The 17,968-nt window shown below is 47.2% G+C and overlaps 1 protein-coding gene across 7 annotated transcripts in view; it reads right to left on the reverse strand.

The window, feature by feature from the left end:
• Positions 1-17,968, reverse strand: part of LOC117416997 (segment polarity protein dishevelled homolog DVL-3) — a 47,695-nt gene that overhangs the window by 21,170 nt on the left and 8,557 nt on the right. The gene's annotated exons all lie outside the window — the stretch shown is intronic.

Raw genomic sequence — 17,968 nt, forward strand, 5'->3', positions numbered from 1 at the left:
GGTAGAATCACTTACTAGATACCTCTGCAATCTCAGAATCCTCAACATGTGCAAAAGACTCCCCCTCTGTTTCTGCTGAGAAGTCCTTTTGGTTTTTACTTTTGTAACCCAAAATCTGACCCATTCAATTGTGTGAAAATGTACACAAAATGAATCCATGCACTGGATGCACTTCTGTATATTCTGAGTGCCTGTTTAAAGTACCTGCAGTACTGGTTGAGGTGAACCTTGTCAGCTTTACACTGTCACTGAGAGTCAGCATTCACAGTGAACACAAACGGGCGCTTTCCACAGCAACAAGCTTTTCCACAGCAGTGCTTTGAAGCTGCATTCTTTTGTTTTTTACATTCCTTCACATTTACTTTCTGCCCACAGAAAACACCACCTGCAAACCGGCCCTTAAGTCTGTCTTATTCAACGCAAGAACAAAACAAAAAAAAACTATAGCACAGCCCATTCCAGTCCACAGCCGGGCTCCAGAGAAGGGGAGACTCTCACAGGGGGCTTATTAAGTGCTCTCTCTTGACTGAATGGCCGGTGATTAAGAAAAGGATGTCTTTGTGTCTGTTTGGATGGCTGAAGCACTCCAACTTCCTGGTAAAAAACCTTTGTCAAGGGAAAGTGCGTTTGAAAACAAACAGTGTATATATATATATATATTCCTAGTTTTGCAGCAACTTTGCACTGGAGTAAAAGCTGAGTGATTATGTCTGTGTGTGCGTACCTGTTAGAGACTGTGTGTGTGTCTCTGCGCTCACTTGCACCTCTGCAGCAAGTCTGAGGAAATTAGCAAAGCAGGTATGAGGCTGCCAGCAGAGGACTGGGGGGGTCAGACAGAGAGAAACAGGGGGAGCAGGGTACAATGAGCTCTCACTGACCAGCACTGCAACACTGAGGGAGCAGGGGACCATGAGCTCTCACTGACCAGCACTGCAGCACTGAGGGAGCAGGGGACCATGAGCTCTCACTGACCAGCACTGCAGCACTGAGGGAGCAGGGGACCATGAGCTCTCACTGACCAGCACTACAGCACTGAGGGAGTAGGGGACCATGAGCTCTCACTGACCAGCACTGCAGCACTGAGGGAGCAGGGGACCATGAGCTCTCACTGACCAGCACTGCAGCACTGAGGGAGCAGGGGACCATGAGCTCTCACTGACCAGCACTGCAGCACTGAGGGAGCAGGGGACCATGAGCTCTCACTGACCAGCACTACAGCACTGAGGGAGCAGGGGACCATGAGCTCTCACTGACCAGCACTACAGCACTGAGGGAGCAATGAGGGGCCAGAGAGCCAGCACAGCAGCACCAGATCTACGCCTACAAACACTGTGCATGGAATCAGTGTGCAGAGCCAGGTATTAAAGGCAGTGATGTGGAGGGACTCAGTTTAGGGCACGCAGCACGTTTTCGGAAAGCTGCCTTCCCTTTATCGGGGTTAACTGCGGTCACTTAAACAACTCCGCTCTGAAATTCCAGCGCGGCTCTAAATGAATCCCAAATAAAGAACAGCTGTGCTGCTGTGTTCTCATTTACACAGAAAATATTAAAAAAGAAATAATAAAAACAGGCTCTGGCAGCACCTCCGCATCCCCATTCCCAAACAGGGGCCCTGTGGAGACACCAGCCAACTCTCTCGCTCCGTCTACAGGGCTGCAGAGAGACATGCCCCCAGGAGAAAGAGTTAATGCTGGGAAATGTAGCCCCCCCCTCCAATCTCTCCAGGACACCCTGAAGCAAAGAAAATGTTGCTTTAAATCTTTACCCAATGATCTAGTTTGCACAGAGGTTGTGCCACAACTAACTGGCCACGATAGGGCAGAGTTATGCTGACTTATCAGAGTCACAGCTTCGAAATGATCCTGTTTCATCTCCTCTTCTCCCATGGGTGTGTCAGTCAGGGTGTGTGTGTCAGTCAGTGTGTGTCAGTGTGTGCATGTCACTCAGTGTGTGTGTGTGTGTGTGTCAGTGTGTGCATGTCACTCAGTGTGTGTGTGTGTGTCAGTGTGTGCATGTCATTCAGTGTGTGTCTGTGTGTCAGTCAGTGTGGGTGTGTCAGTCAGGGTGTGTGTGTGTGTCAGTCAGGGTGTGTGTCAGTCAGGGTGTGTGTGTGTGTCAGTCAGGGTGTGTGTTTGTGTCAGTCAGTGTGTGTGTGTGTGTGTCAGTGTGTGCATGTCACTCAGTGTGTGCGTGTCAGTGTGTGCATGTCACTCAGTGTGTGTGTCAGTCAGTGTGTTTGTCAGTGTGCGTGTGTGTGTGTGCGTCAGTGTGTGTATGTGTGCGTCAGTCAGTGTGTGTGTGTGTGTGCGTGCGTGCGCACGTGCATGCGTGTCAGTCAGTGTGTCAGTGTGTGTGTGTGTCAGAGTGTGTCAGTGTGTGTGTGTCAGAGTGTGTCAGTGTGTCAGTGTGTGCGTGTGTGTGCCACTCAGTGACTTGATCTCCCAGCCTCGCGGTGACGGAGGAGGTTATCCAATGAGATTCCAATATTATCATCATTATGAAGTGTTTCATCGTGATGGATGGTAGAAGACAATCTTCAAGCTGCACTGCACACATCTTCAACTCATGCTTGAGAGCAGAGTGCTCACAGGAGCTGTGTTTGAGAGTCTCCGTCGTTCGGTCCTTGTGTTATTTGGTTTGTGTTTCTTTGTCTATCTTGGCTGCATTTCCGGAAGGTTCCTCCTTGTTCCAGCAGCAGACAGGGCCTCTGAAGCTGCTTGTTTATTCACTGATCTCAAGTTTTATTTCCCTCGTCCCCCAGTCCGAGGAGACCAATTAAGACAGCATGCTTGTTTTTTTTTGGTTCTCATTATAAACACACTCCCTACATCAGCAACACGTCTCTCCAGATTACAGATTATCAGATTCATAAAAAGTGCAACTCAAATGAGAATAAAACAAAATAAAAATTCACTAAATCAGAGCTAAAGCAGCTGTGCAACACAGCTTAATACACCTTACACTATAACACACTGCATCTTACACTATAATACACTGCAGCTTACACTATAATACACTGCAGCTTACACTATAATACACTGCATCTTACACTATAATACACTGCAGCTTACACTATAATACACTGCATCTTACACTATAATACACTGCAGCTTACACTATAATACACTGCATCTTACACTATAATACACTGCAGCTTACACTATAATACACTGCATCTTACACTATAATACACTGCAGCTTACACTATAATACACTGCATCTTACACTATAACACACTGCAGCTTACACTATAACACACTGCAGCTTACACTATAATACACTGCAGCTTACACTATAATACACTGCAGCTTACTATATAATACACTGGATCTTACACTATAATACACTGCAGCTTACACTATAATACACTGCAGCTTACACTATAATACACTGCAGCTTACACTATAATACACTGCAGCTTACACTATAATACACTGCAGCTTACACTATAATACACTGCAGCTTACACTATAATACACTGCAGCTTACACTATAATACACTGCAGCTTACACTATAACACACTGCATCTTACACTATAATACACTGGATCTTACACTATAACACACTGGATCTTACTCTATAACACACTGGATCTTACTCTATAACACACTGGATCTTACTCTATAACACACTGGATCTTACTCTATAACACACTGGATCTTACTCTATGACACACTGGATCTTACCATTTTTAATTTTTTATACTTTATGGTTATTTTTCTTTAATTATTCATTTTTTTTAAATTTTCAACAGAAATATAGTCTCACCAACTGGGAATAAGGGGGTCACTCTGCCGTCCCAGTATGAGGACTGGGAATTTTTCAACACACACACACAGAGACCTGATCAAAGATAAAACACACATGTGTGATCAAAGACACACAGGCACGCTTGTGTGATCAAAGCAGAACAGCCACACAAGCACACAGCTCAGGGCTGGTCAAATCCACTCCTCGTTCCTGCTCTATCAGACCCTAAAGCACATATCGCATGGCTACATCACGGAACCACTGGCTATTTCAAATGCTTCAGGCTCTGAGAGAGCAGCCTCATGCACCTGTGAAAGCAGTGAAGAGCAACACTGGATACTGAGGAGCAAAAAACACTGGACTGGCATGATTCATCCACTGGAGGCAGAGACACACACACGGGCCATTCCATGACAATGTAACATCCGTCACCCTTCTGAGATGTCAATCAGACTAATGGCAACCCCAAGACTCACGGCTATTAGGAGAGATCCATCATTAAAAAAAACAATCCAGAGATTTTCAAGTCTGATAACGAGCACCAATCAGGCTAACACATGTTACAGTTCACACAGAATCCCCCAGCTCTACAGCGACCTGCACACAGACACACACACACACACACACAGAGCCAGGGTCCTAATGACAGCACAGCTGCTCAAGAGAGGAGATAAGGAGCTTGTGACCCCATCTGACCTCAGTTTCCATGAAAACCATGGGCAGGCAGTCAGATGGGCTTTGGGAGGCAGCTGTTCTGCAGGGGAACAGATTGAAGGGGGGGGAGGGGCACTGAGGGGAGGGGCTATCCAGAAGGCTGCTGACAGAGAGTCCCAACACAGAATGACACACACACACACACACACACACATTCAGGACCCACATCCTAGGAATGAAACTGCCCTGATCTACACACACATGTTGCGACCTATGTGCGGACAGTGCAGTCTGCTCCTTTAGCCCAGAGGTTTGTTTTTGGTTAAATTCCCCTTCCGGGGCTTTTATATATAAACGCTGCTGGAGACAAAGCGCTCAAACTGATGCTTCGTAACAGAAAAATCATCCCACAGACACCTGCCACTCAGCAGAGAGCAAGCCAGCGATGCACCCTCGCTTAGCCACAACTCACCCAAACACAACCCATCCCACCCCAACCCTAACCCTCGCTTAGCCACAACCCACCCTAACACTAACCCCAATCCACTCATGATTTCCAGAACACCTATAAAACCTGAGCATCTTATTTTCTTCTTTTTTTCATGCATTTCAATGTTGATTTCAGTGTGATTCCATGGCTCCAGCTCCCGATACTGTAATGGAAAAGCTATGAGGCACATCACAATATGTACGGGTTTGTGCTACTGTCAGGAAGTCCCACAAGGTGTGTTAGTAAGTGTGGCTCTCCAGGCTGTTACTCTACACTGGCTCCCTATCACATTCCTCCACTGCAGCTCCTTGGCGTTCACTCTGTGCAGCAGTGCCAGTGATTGAACACACCCCACAATCATGTGGAGTGAATGGAAACAGCCAGACAGAAACCCAGCGCTCACAACGAAACCATCGTTTTCTAATTTACCACGCAGCAGCAGGGCACTTCACTGGTGATTTCATGGCTCCAGCTCCCGACAATGTCATGGAAAAGCTACGAGGCACTTTATTATACATAAGGGTTTCTGCTGTGCAGCCTAAAAGGAAACTCTGCTCCCTCTCTCCCCCCTGCTCCTGCTTCACACGGAAAATGAAAGTCTTAAAAACCATTATCATTAGCTGCAAGATGCAATTGAGCCGTGTGTGTGAATGATGAGCTGGCAGCAGCTTCCAAACGGGTATACCGGCAATGGACACTAGAGGGCAGACGTTAGCATAGTAATGAGATGACATGAGGTTAAAAGCTCCTTTCACACCGTGGTTTAGACACTCCCTTGCTGTGCTGCGTGTAGTTTAAATACACGCAGAACAGCCGACCTTGCCATGCATCACCACCTGCTGTCAACACCGCTGAAGGAGTTTTGGATCATGTCATAGTTTAGAAAATCCGACTTGCGGAAAACAAAACGAACACCACACGCTGGATGTTATCTGTCCAGCCACGACTACGCATATAGACTCAGCTGCTTGACAATGGCTGTGTAATGTGACATTCTCCAGCTCCCAGGAATGTGGGCGCTGCTCAGGTGCCTGCCCTGCGGACGTGTGCAGAAGGAACCTGTTTACTTATCTTCTGTTTTATTGCACTAGCGCGTATAAAGACACCTGGCAAACCTCCTCTAAAAACTATTAACGATATTAGCCCCGCAGAAAAACAAACGGATTTACAAATTGTTGGAAAAATAAAAAACTTCAGATAACCGTATCACAGCAGAAATAAGGTTTCATTGTTTGAAGTATTTTGTTTTGTTTGCGTAAGGGATTACCGCTGGTCATTTTCAACCCTGTCGACTGTTGGGGAAGAATGTGCCCTGCTGTACAACGGGTGTGGAATAGGTTTGAACTTTGAACTGTATCCGCTGTGACCACAACAACAAAAACAAACAGTTCAGCTCCAGCAGTGTGTGTGTGTCTCTGTGTGTGTGTGTGTGTGTGTGTGTGTGTGTGTGTGTCTCTGTGTGTGTAGTGTGTGTGTGTCAGCGTGTACAGTGTTTGTACAGTGTGTGTGTGTGTGTGTGTGCGTGTGAGTTGTCTTGGATACAGACACAGCGGATGTTTGACGGAATGCTTTCACATTTTTCTGTATCTAGTTTAAGTCTCATGGCACCATATCTAGTGAAAGTCTCCTCATGACAGTGTGGTTGTGTCTTCATAGGAGCATGTAATGCATGAGCGCCAATTTGTTACCACAAGATTTCAAGATTGTGTTAATGTTCTGCAAGCTCCTAACTGCAAGCACATTTATCCTGCGATGGTGTGAAGTTCCACTGAACTGTCTTCGTAGAGCTGGCACTGTACTTGATTCAATCCCCACTAGAACTGTACTGCTGCCACAGCAGAGGAGAATTGCTTTGTAAGGAATACCTCTCAGCAAGCGCAGAATTTACTGCAGGACCTGGGGTCGAGGCGCGAGTGAAACTTTACACGGCTCTCACAGGGGTACTGAAGCAGTCTTACTGTACGACTGGCACGGCTCTCACAGGGGCACTGAAGCAGTGTTACTGTACGACTGGCACGGCTCTCACAGCGGCACTGAAGCAGTGTTACTGTACGACTGGCGCGGCTCTCACAGGGGCACTGAAGCAGTGTTACTGTACGACTGGCACGGCTCTCACAGCGGCACTGAAGCAGTGTTACTGTACGACTGGCACGGCTCTCACAGCGGCACTGAAGCAGTGTTACTTGCTTGCTTTGGGGATGCGGCAGAGTGTTTGTCCATCAATGACTGGTCAGTTTACCTCTTTGTGCTCCAAACCGCTCGGACCACAGGTCTGCAGCAGCCCTGGCCAGCTGGTTATCAGAGAACAAGGCATTTCGGCTACACTGGGCCCTGAGACTTGAAAAGGAAGGGGGGGGGGGGTGCTTACCAACCACTTCATCAGCCAAACCAAACCAAACACTTCACCGGCTTCATTTCCTGGCAGTTTACCAAATATTTAAGAGCCATCTCTTTGGCAGAAAGAAACAGAACGATGTCCTGCTTCCAGTAATAGCTGGCACAGCCTCCTCCAAGGAGGTGTGAGCCACTGTATCAATATAACAACTCAAATTACAAGAGCGCAGAGGCAGACACGGGAGAGAGAGGCAGAAACATCCTTCCTCCCCGAATCTGCTCAGTGCCGTAGCGTGCTTGACATGCACATTTACACAGGGCTCTTAAAAACGCTTTAGAGCTGCCAGGCTGAGAGGGTGCTGTGTGAAGGACTTCTGTTCTTTCTTCTCTTCCTTCCTTCCTTCCTTTCTTTTCCAAGCTCATATAAAAGACAGCTCTGTGCTGTGTGCCTGGAACCCTTCCTGGCTTTTTTTACCAGAGCTGCTACAAAGCCAGCTGTTCCTGTCTTCAAATGAGCTATCCTAAGCAGATTCTTTAGAACACAGGAATTGTTTCAACTGTCTTTTGCCTACTGGGAACGCACAGAACAAAAAGAGCCTCGTCTCAGTGAGTAATGATTCACGGTTCACTTTCTAAATAATATCTTTTTTATTACGGATTGCTGTGTTGTTGCTCTTTTGTTAAACGTGTCTGCAGTGTCTCAGTGGACCTGCTAATTGCCGTGTGGTAAACATCCTACTTAAATGAGTGATCTGTTAACAACAGATCCCCAGCGATCACAAAACTCTCTTAGAAACGTTCACCATTTACAAGTGTTGCAATGCTTCTTCTCGGTTAACCTACAGCTATTTGCCAGTTTACCATGGTCTGCCCTGTTTTTTTACATACCATTTGTCGTTGGGCTTTACCATGCTTTCACTACACTTTATTACAGTTTGCTATGCTTTTACAACTATAAACCTTATTAAGGGTTGCATCACATCTTGTGCAGATTACTGATGGCACGCATTGTACAATGATTTTAAAAAGGTCCTAGTCAACCATTGCAATAGCCGGTGCTGTGGACCAACTGGAATATCTTGGAGACAGGCCATTAAAGGTCAAGAGGTTAAGGGGATATATATTCTCCACCTCTTCACCCTCCCCATCGCAGAGGTGCAGAGAGGACGCTGCGGGTGTGGGTTCCAGGAATGTGCTGGCAAGACTGCAGCAGCACGCATTCAAACCGCTCGCCAAGCAGAGCCAAAGCAAATCATTTCAAATGAGATGAGATGCACCAATCCACAACACGAACAGCAGACTGCAGTCAGCCAAGCACAGAACACCCATTCAAAATAAACAAAATATATCACAATACACAGCCAGCCACCAGCGTGCATGTTTAAAACATGCCTGATGTTCACGCACTTTCCATTTTCTGTGCATCTTTTGTTACAAATACGCCCCGTCCCTCCCTTCATTTTGTTATAAACGGAGGGCAGCTTAAAATCCAATTGATCGGATCAGAATCATCTCCTGAGAATTTCCTTACATGTGAGGCTTCTGTAGTGCTCTCTTTAAAACTTTAAAAACAAGATCCCTTCCTCCTCCTCCTCCTCCTCCTGCTGCTGGAGGGAGGACCGTCTTACCAATTTAATAAGCACGGTCTGGAGCCCAGTTTCACAAACGCACGGCAGAATAGCCCGGCAGGTCAGGGCTGCAGGCATCTGAGCCTTGTAGAAAAACACTGGGAGCGTGGAACGTTTATAATTCCATTCACCCAGCTGCAGGGAATCCAGGAAGCAGCACCAACTCACTTGTCATTTCAAGCAGGACTCCTATGTATCCTAAAACTGATTTCAAGTTGACATGTCAGCAGATAGCCTTCCCTCTGCACCTGCTTAACATCCCATCAGCAGTAAAAGAAAATCACTTTGAGAACTGAACCTGAATGTAACCTGTTAGAGACGTGGACGAACAGGACGGTGCAAACGAGAATCACACTGTTAGAGACGTGGACGAACAGGACTGTGCAAACGAGAATCACACTGTTAGAGACGAGGTCGAACAGGACTGTGCAAACGAGAATCACACTGTTAGAGACGTGGACGAACAGGACTGTGCAAACGAGAATCGCACTGTTAGAGACGAGGTCGAACAGGACTGTGCAAACGAGAATCACACTGTTAGAGACGTGGACGAACAGGACTGTGCAAACGAGAATCACACTGTTAGAGACGTGGACGAACAGGACTGTGCAAACGAGAATCACACTGTTAGAGACGTGGACGAACAGGACGGTGCAAACGAGAATCACACTGTTAGAGACGTGAACGAACAGGACTGTGCAAACGAGAATCACACTGTTTGAGACGTGGACGAACAGGACTGTGCAAACGAGAATCACACTGTTAGAGACGTGAACGAACAGGACTGTGCAAACGAGAATCACACTGTTAGAGACGTGGACGAACAGGACTGTGCAAACGAGAATCACACTGTTAGAGACGTGGACGAACAGGACTGTGCAAACGAGAATCACACTGTTAGAGACGTGAACGAACAGGACTGTGCAAACGAGAATCACACTGTTAGAGACGTGGACGAACAGGACTGTGCAAACGAGAATCACACTGTTAGAGACGAGGTCGAACAGGACTGTGCAAACGAGAATCACACTGTTAGAGACGAGGTCGAACAGGACTGTGCAAACGAGAATCACACTGTTAGAGACGAGGACGAACAGGACTGTGCAAACGAGAATCACACTGTTAGAGACGTGGACGAACAGGACTGTGCAAACGAGAATCACACTGTTAGAGACGTGGACGAACAGGACTGTGCAAACGAGAATCACACTGTTAGAGACGAGGTCGAACAGGACGGTGCAAACGAGAATCACACTGTTAGAGACGTGGACGAACAGGACTGTGCAAACGAGAATCACACTGTTAGAGACGTGGACGAACAGGACTGTGCAAACGAGAATCACACTGTTAGAGACGTGGACGAACAGGACTGTGCAAACGAGAATCACACTGTTAGAGACGTGGACGAACAGGACTGTGCAAACGAGAATCACACTGTTAGAGACGAGGTCGAACAGGACTGTGCAAACGAGAATCACACTGTTAGAGACGTGGACGAACAGGACTGTGCAAACGAGAATCACACTGTTTGAGACGTGGACGAACAGGACTGTGCAAACGAGAATCACACTGTTAGAGACGTGAACGAACAGGACTGTGCAAACGAGAATCACACTGTTAGAGACGTGGACGAACAGGACTGTGCAAACGAGAATCACACTGTTAGAGACGAGGTCGAACAGGACTGTGCAAACGAGAATCACACTGTTAGAGACGAGGTCGAACAGGACTGTGCAAACGAGAATCACACTGTTAGAGACGAGGTCGAACAGGACTGTGCAAACGAGAATCACACTGTTAGAGACGTGGACGAACAGGACTGTGCAAACGAGAATCACACTGTTAGAGACGTGGACGAACAGGACTGTGCAAACGAGAATCACACTGTTAGAGACGTGGACGAACAGGACTGTGCAAACGAGAATCACACTGTTAGAGACGTGGACGAACAGGACTGTGCAAACGAGAATCACACTGTTAGAGACGTGGACGAACAGGACGGTGCAAACGAGAATCACACTGTTAGAGACGTGGACGAACAGGACTGTGCAAACGAGAATCACACTGTTAGAGACGTGGACGAACAGGACTGTGCAAACGAGAATCACACTGTTAGAGACGAGGACGAACAGGACTGTGCAAACGAGAATCACACTGTTAGAGACGAGGACGAACAGGACTGTGCAAACGAGAATCACACTGTTAGAGACGTGGACGAACAGGACTGTGCAAACGAGAATCACACTGTTAGAGACGAGGTCGAACAGGACTGTGCAAACGAGAATCACACTGTTAGAGACGAGGTCGAACAGGACTGTGCAAACGAGAATCACACTGTTAGAGACGTGGACGAACAGGACTGTGCAAACGAGAATCACACTGTTAGAGACGTGGACGAACAGGACTGTGCAAACGAGAATCACACTGTTAGAGACGTGAACGAACAGGACTGTGCAAACGAGAATCACACTGTTAGAGACGTGAACGAACAGGACTGTGCAAACGAGAATCACACTGTTAGAGACGTGGACGAACAGGACTGTGCAAACGAGAATCACACTGTTAGAGACGTGGACGAACAGGACTGTGCAAACGAGAATCACACTGTTAGAGACGTGGACGAACAGGACTGTGCAAACGAGAATCACACTGTTAGAGACGTGGACGAACAGGACTGTGCAAACGAGAATCACACTGTTAGAGACGTGGACGAACAGGACTGTGCAAACGAGAATCACACTGTTAGAGACGTGGACGAACAGGACTGTGCAAACGAGAATCACACTGTTAGAGACGTGGACGAACAGGACTGTGCAAACGAGAATCACACTGTTAGAGACGTGGACGAACAGGACTGTGCAAACGAGAATCACACTGTTAGAGACGTGGACGAACAGGACTGTGCAAACGAGAATCACACTGTTAGAGACGAGGTCGAACAGGACTGTGCAAACGAGAATCACACTGTTAGAGACGTGGACGAACAGGACTGTGCAAACGAGAATCACACTGTTAGAGACGAGGTCGAACAGGACTGTGCAAACGAGAATCACACTGTTAGAGACGTGGACGAACAGGACTGTGCAAACGAGAATCACACTGTTAGAGACGTGGACGAACAGGACTGTGCAAACGAGAATCACACTGTTAGAGACGAGGTCGAACAGGACTGTGCAAACGAGAATCACACTGTTAGAGACGAGGACGAACAGGACTGTGCAAACGAGAATCACACTGTTAGAGACGTGGACGAACAGGACTGTGCAAACGAGAATCACACTGTTAGAGACGTGGACGAACAGGACTGTGCAAACGAGAATCACACTGTTAGAGACGAGGACGAACAGGACTGTGCAAACGAGAATCACACTGTTAGAGACGTGGACGAACAGGACTGTGCAAACGAGAATCACACTGTTAGAGACGAGGTCGAACAGGACTGTGCAAACGAGAATCACACTGTTAGAGACGAGGACGAACAGGACTGTGCAAACGAGAATCACACTGTTAGAGACGAGGACGAACAGGACTGTGCAAACGAGAATCACACTGTTAGAGACGTGGACGAACAGGACTGTGCAAACGAGAATCACACTGTTAGAGACGAGGTCGAACAGGACTGTGCAAACGAGAATCACACTGTTAGAGACGTGGACGAACAGGGCGGTGCAAACGAGAATCACACTGTTAGAGACGAGGACGAACAGGACTGTGCAAACGAGAATCACACTGTTAGAGACGTGGACGAACAGGACTGTGCAAACGAGAATCACACTGTTAGAGACGAGGACGAACAGGACTGTGCAAACGAGAATCACACTGTTAGAGACGAGGACGAACAGGACTGTGCAAACGAGAATCACACTGTTAGAGACGTGGACGAACAGGACGGTGCAAACGAGAATCACACTGTTAGAGACGTGGACGAACAGGACTGTGCAAACGAGAATCACACTGTTAGAGACGTGGACGAACAGGACTGTGCAAACGAGAATCACACTGTTAGAGACGTGGACGAACAGGACTGTGCAAACGAGAATCACACTGTTAGAGACGAGGACGAACAGGACTGTGCAAACGAGAATCACACTGTTAGAGACGAGGACGAACAGGACTGTGCAAACGAGAATCACACTGTTAGAGACGTGGACGAACAGGACTGTGCAAACGAGAATCACACTGTTAGAGACGAGGTCGAACAGGACTGTGCAAACGAGAATCACACTGTTAGAGACGTGGACGAACAGGGCGGTGCAAACGAGAATCACACTGTTAGAGACGAGGACGAACAGGACTGTGCAAACGAGAATCACACTGTTAGAGACGTGGACGAACAGGACTGTGCAAACGAGAATCACACTGTTAGAGACGAGGACGAACAGGACTGTGCAAACGAGAATCACACTGTTAGAGACGAGGACGAACAGGACTGTGCAAACGAGAATCACACTGTTAGAGACGTGGACGAACAGGACGGTGCAAACGAGAATCACACTGTTAGAGACGTGGACGAACAGGACTGTGCAAACGAGAATCACACTGTTAGATGTACCCTGGCAAAATATGAATGAATGAATGCATGCATGCATGACCGAGCGAGTGAATGAGTGAATGGATGGATACTGCATGTTGACAGCCATTTGATCTAACCAGCGCATCGTAAACACTCTAAAGTACTCGAGACAGCGCCTCACACAGCACAGCACCACTGGGGCTGTGTGTTATTAGTAAAGCATCATGATGAATAAGTCAGCCTATTTATAGTTGGGACACATATATTTGTGCACTCAATCATCAGAAAAAAAAGACAGACAGTCACAAGAAAAAATGGTCTTTGACACATGAGCAAAATGATGATCGGGCTACACAGAACAATAAGAAGAATAATACATAATCATTTACCAAATACACAAAAAACAACCACAAAAACAAAGCCAGCACTCTCCTCCTTCAACCACAGACTCACAGCAGTCCAGAGATACCTGAATGCTAACCAGAACTGGCTCTCAAGGGGTTAACGCCTGAATTTGGATCACACTGCAGATGCAGGCTCTGCTCCCCTCGGCGCCTGCGGTACAGAGAGCTCCCGGAAATCAAAAGGCGAGGAAGAGAGAGGAAAACCAAACTAGAGTGCTGTGAGAGTGACCCTGGGGACCCCTGAATCCAATTCATTTACCAGAGGAGCAGGGCTAATGTATGAGAATGCAGACTGACCCCTGCTTCCCCTCACCCCATTACAGGACTGAGATTGTAAACCTCCGCAGAGTAACCATAACGAGTCCTGACTTTAAAAAAAACTTCCCCATGTGTTTTCACAGCTTCTGATTAATACTAATATTACAAAAAACTTGCAACACCCATGACAGCATAATAAAGGCTCTGGATTCAAGAGTTAAATATGGGTGTAGCTGTAGACAAAGGACTCAGAACAGCTCACAAGAAGAAGACGACTCAGCATTTTTTTGCCCCCCCCCCCCGAGAAATGATCTGCCACCGTGCCTCAGCAATGCAGTCAGCGTTCCCAGCTTCGGAGTTAGATTCAGATCTGCTCCTCCCCACTATTCCTTAACTCCTGGGTTCCTAGCAGTAATGGTGCATTAGCCGGATTGCCCGAGCTAACCACTCCCCAGGCGACTGCTGTAACCATCATGCAATTCATCATTCCTCAAGACCACCCAGACTCACTAAAACGCTTGTAAACCTTTTTCCCAAAATTAAAAAAATAATTTAGATTATGTTTAGGTGTGTAAAATTCAAAACATATGGAACAGGGGAGTGTTTTATTACCCACAACTTTCCTCTAGAATACACAGGCTTTCAGATCCATCAATAAGACAGACCCTGTCATCCTGCACTGAAGCGCAGGTCTCCCAGCTGCCTCTTCACACTGTGGTGAGGTCTAGCTGCAGAACCTGCGTGTCTCCTGCTTGCAGTAATAACACAGCTCCAAGGTACACTGTACTCACTCCCTGCAGTCAACTGCATACAGAGCGCTATGGGTTTGACTATCTCGGCATCACTGCTATATCTAAAACAATGCATCTTTATCCAGCTGATGCATTCAAAAGGGAAACGTACAATATCAAAATGATGAATGACAAAGCATTCAAGCACATCTGGTGAAAGAGGCTGTACCTGCTGTGACAGCAACCCTTGAGGAGCCCACAGTGAAAGGAGCAGCGACACCGTTCACAAACCTGTGTAGTGCGATGTGCTGCCCAGCAGGTCCATACAGAGCGTGTGTACTGGGGAGCGTGCCTTGCAGACAGCTAGAGAGATGTGCCGGACACGTTTTGACAGCTCTTTGGTAACTAAGCTGGTTTTAACTGCACGTAGGAATCGTTTGTGAAGCCTGCAGACACAATGTGATGCGGAGGAGACTCAGGAACCAACTTACAGCAGCCAAACACCTGCTGGACAGCAAACACATTACAACCTCTGGGCCACGCTCACAGAAAACTGCCAGAGACAGCAATGGTCACTCTCAGAGACTGTCTACAGACAGCAATGGTCACTCTCAGAGACTGTCTACAGACAGCAATGGTCACTCTCAGAGATTGTTTACAGACAGCAATGGTCACTCTCAGAGACTGTCTACAGACAGCAATGGTCACTCTCAGAGACTGTCTACAGACAGCAATGGTCACTCTCAGAGACACTACAGACAGCAATGGTCACTCTCAGAGACTGTCTACAGACAGCAATGGTCACTCTCAGAGACTGTCTACAGACAGCAATGGTCACTCTCAGAGACTGTCTACAGACAGCAATGGTCACTCTCAGAGATTGTTTACAGACAGCAATGGTCACTCTCGGGGTCATGGTCAATTCCTGTTTTTCAATTCCACTTTTTTTTTTTTTTTTTTTTTATTCTTTCGAATGAATTGGAATCGATATTTTTGAGACATAATAATTGTTGCGATTGGCTTCAAATGGAAGCAGTTGAACAGTTTAAAATCGACTAACAAGCAGTGACTTGAACTGAAGTAATGTGTTGGTAATTTAACAGAATACTGCTAATGGTAATTCTGATCAGTGACGTGTTGGAACAGATTATAGAGGTGTCATTAATAAATAATGACGTGATTAAGACCTGGAAGGAGGTTCAATGATGTAATTAAGGTTAAAGGTGGGACGGGGAGCTGTGCAGACCTGGTACACAGTGCTTGGTAACGAAGGCAGATCAACAGCCTCTGTATCTGCGTTCTATTCCAATCCCATCACAGGCCACCTTATTAACTCAGGATGATTCCTGACAGAGACAAGGAATAAATTCGATTTGTGAACAAGCCGTCCCACTGTGTCTATCTCCTCAATATCTTTACTGCGCAATCGAATTACTCTCGTCCCACTCAGCCCCTCAACACGAGTCACGCATTAAAAGCAGTTAGGAGCCTGTTCTGCTGTTACTTTACCGGTAACGGTACATAGGGAGGCTTCAGTGGTTCCTCGTAATCCTCGCTGTGATATGTGAAGGTCAAGCTGCTTCCTGCAGTACGTGCCCCTCCCCCCCACTCCGTCAGGGAAACAGGGAAACTGAGGCTGGAATCACTGTCCCTTGAAAGTGCTACTTTTAAATTCAAATTGTGTTTTTAATTGCCACCGATTCACCTCTCCAGTGATTCTGGCAGGCAGCAAAGCACGGGACAGTCAGAAAACAGTTCCCCGTAATCTCATAATGTGGTTCTTTCATTACCATTACACCTGTCAAATCAGACCCTGTTCATGTTTTCTTATTGACACTTTCGCTGGCTGAGCAGGGGACTGCCACTGGGTGAACCCAGACAGAGAAGCTTCTGGGTCAGTGCTGCTCCAGGACCTGTAGAAAGCTATACAAATTTTACGAGTTCAGGTTCCAAGTGTGATTCCACAGCTCAATGACCACCCCGCCCCCCAAACACAAACCATATGATTCCCTGTCCATCACCCACCCTCTCCTCCGCATCTCACACAGAGCAGCGCGCCCGCATTGATTTTTAAATTGAATTGACTGCTTATAAAAAATGGAAGACATGCCCACAGACCGTCCTGATTAAACTGCAGACTTCATTTGAATGTGGCGTGTTAGCCACACCATTGATCCACCCACACAATCATTTACAGAAACCCGGCAAAGCAGCGGTCTGCGAACGTCTGAGGGGCCTGCTAACACAACATCACTTTCACCAGCACAGTCCCTACGCATTGACATGTGGTCTCAATCAGAACTTACAAAAGCAAGGCTTGTGTCTGTTTGAGGATTGTTCAGAACAGGTATTTTCGGGGCAGCATGCTCAGGTATGCCACATACAGAGCTGCAGCCGTCTGCTGAAGCAGGTATGCCACATACAGAGCTGTAGCTGTCTGCTGAAGCAGGGACGCCACATACAGAGCTGCAGCCGTCTGCTGAAGCAGGGACGCCACATACAGAGCTGTAGCTGTCTGCTGAAGCAGGGACGCCACATACAGAGCTGCAGCCGTCTGCTGAAGCAGGGACGCCACATACAGAGCTGTAGCTGTCTGCTGAAGCAGGTACGCCACATACAGAGCTGCAGCCGTCTGCTGAAGCAGGTATGCCACATATAGAGCTGCAGCCGTCTGCTGAAGCAGGTACGCCACATACAGAGCTGCAGCCGTCTGCTGAAGCAGGTATGCCACATATAGAGCTGCAGCCGTCTGCTGAAGCAGGTACGCCACATACAGAGCTGTAGCCGTCTGCTGAAGCAGGGATGCCACATACAGAGCTGTAGCCGTCTGCTGAAGCAGGGATGCCACATACAGAGCTGTAGCTGTCTGCTGAAGCAGGGACCCCACATACAGAGCTGTAGCCGTCTGCTGAAGCCAGCAAGGTCTGCTCAGAACTGTTTATTTAAACACACATAGGGAAACATTGCTGACGAAGCAAAGCCTTTCCTAACTGTGCAGAAAAGTATCTACAGCATCACACAGTAGGTCATTAAAAAGGTGAGAAAACACAAAGTATAAAAAGCTAACAGTTGAAGACAGCTTTTCAAAGCTGTTGTGCTTCACTCTTCTGTTTTCAAAGTCACCTGAGTGTTGATTTTAATAACGAACACACACACACACACACACCAGACACACAAACACACCAGACACAGACACACACACACA

Source organism: Acipenser ruthenus, chromosome 12, assembly GCF_902713425.1.
Source record: "Acipenser ruthenus chromosome 12, fAciRut3.2 maternal haplotype, whole genome shotgun sequence".
In the NCBI taxonomy this organism is placed as follows: Eukaryota; Metazoa; Chordata; class Actinopteri; order Acipenseriformes; family Acipenseridae; genus Acipenser; species Acipenser ruthenus.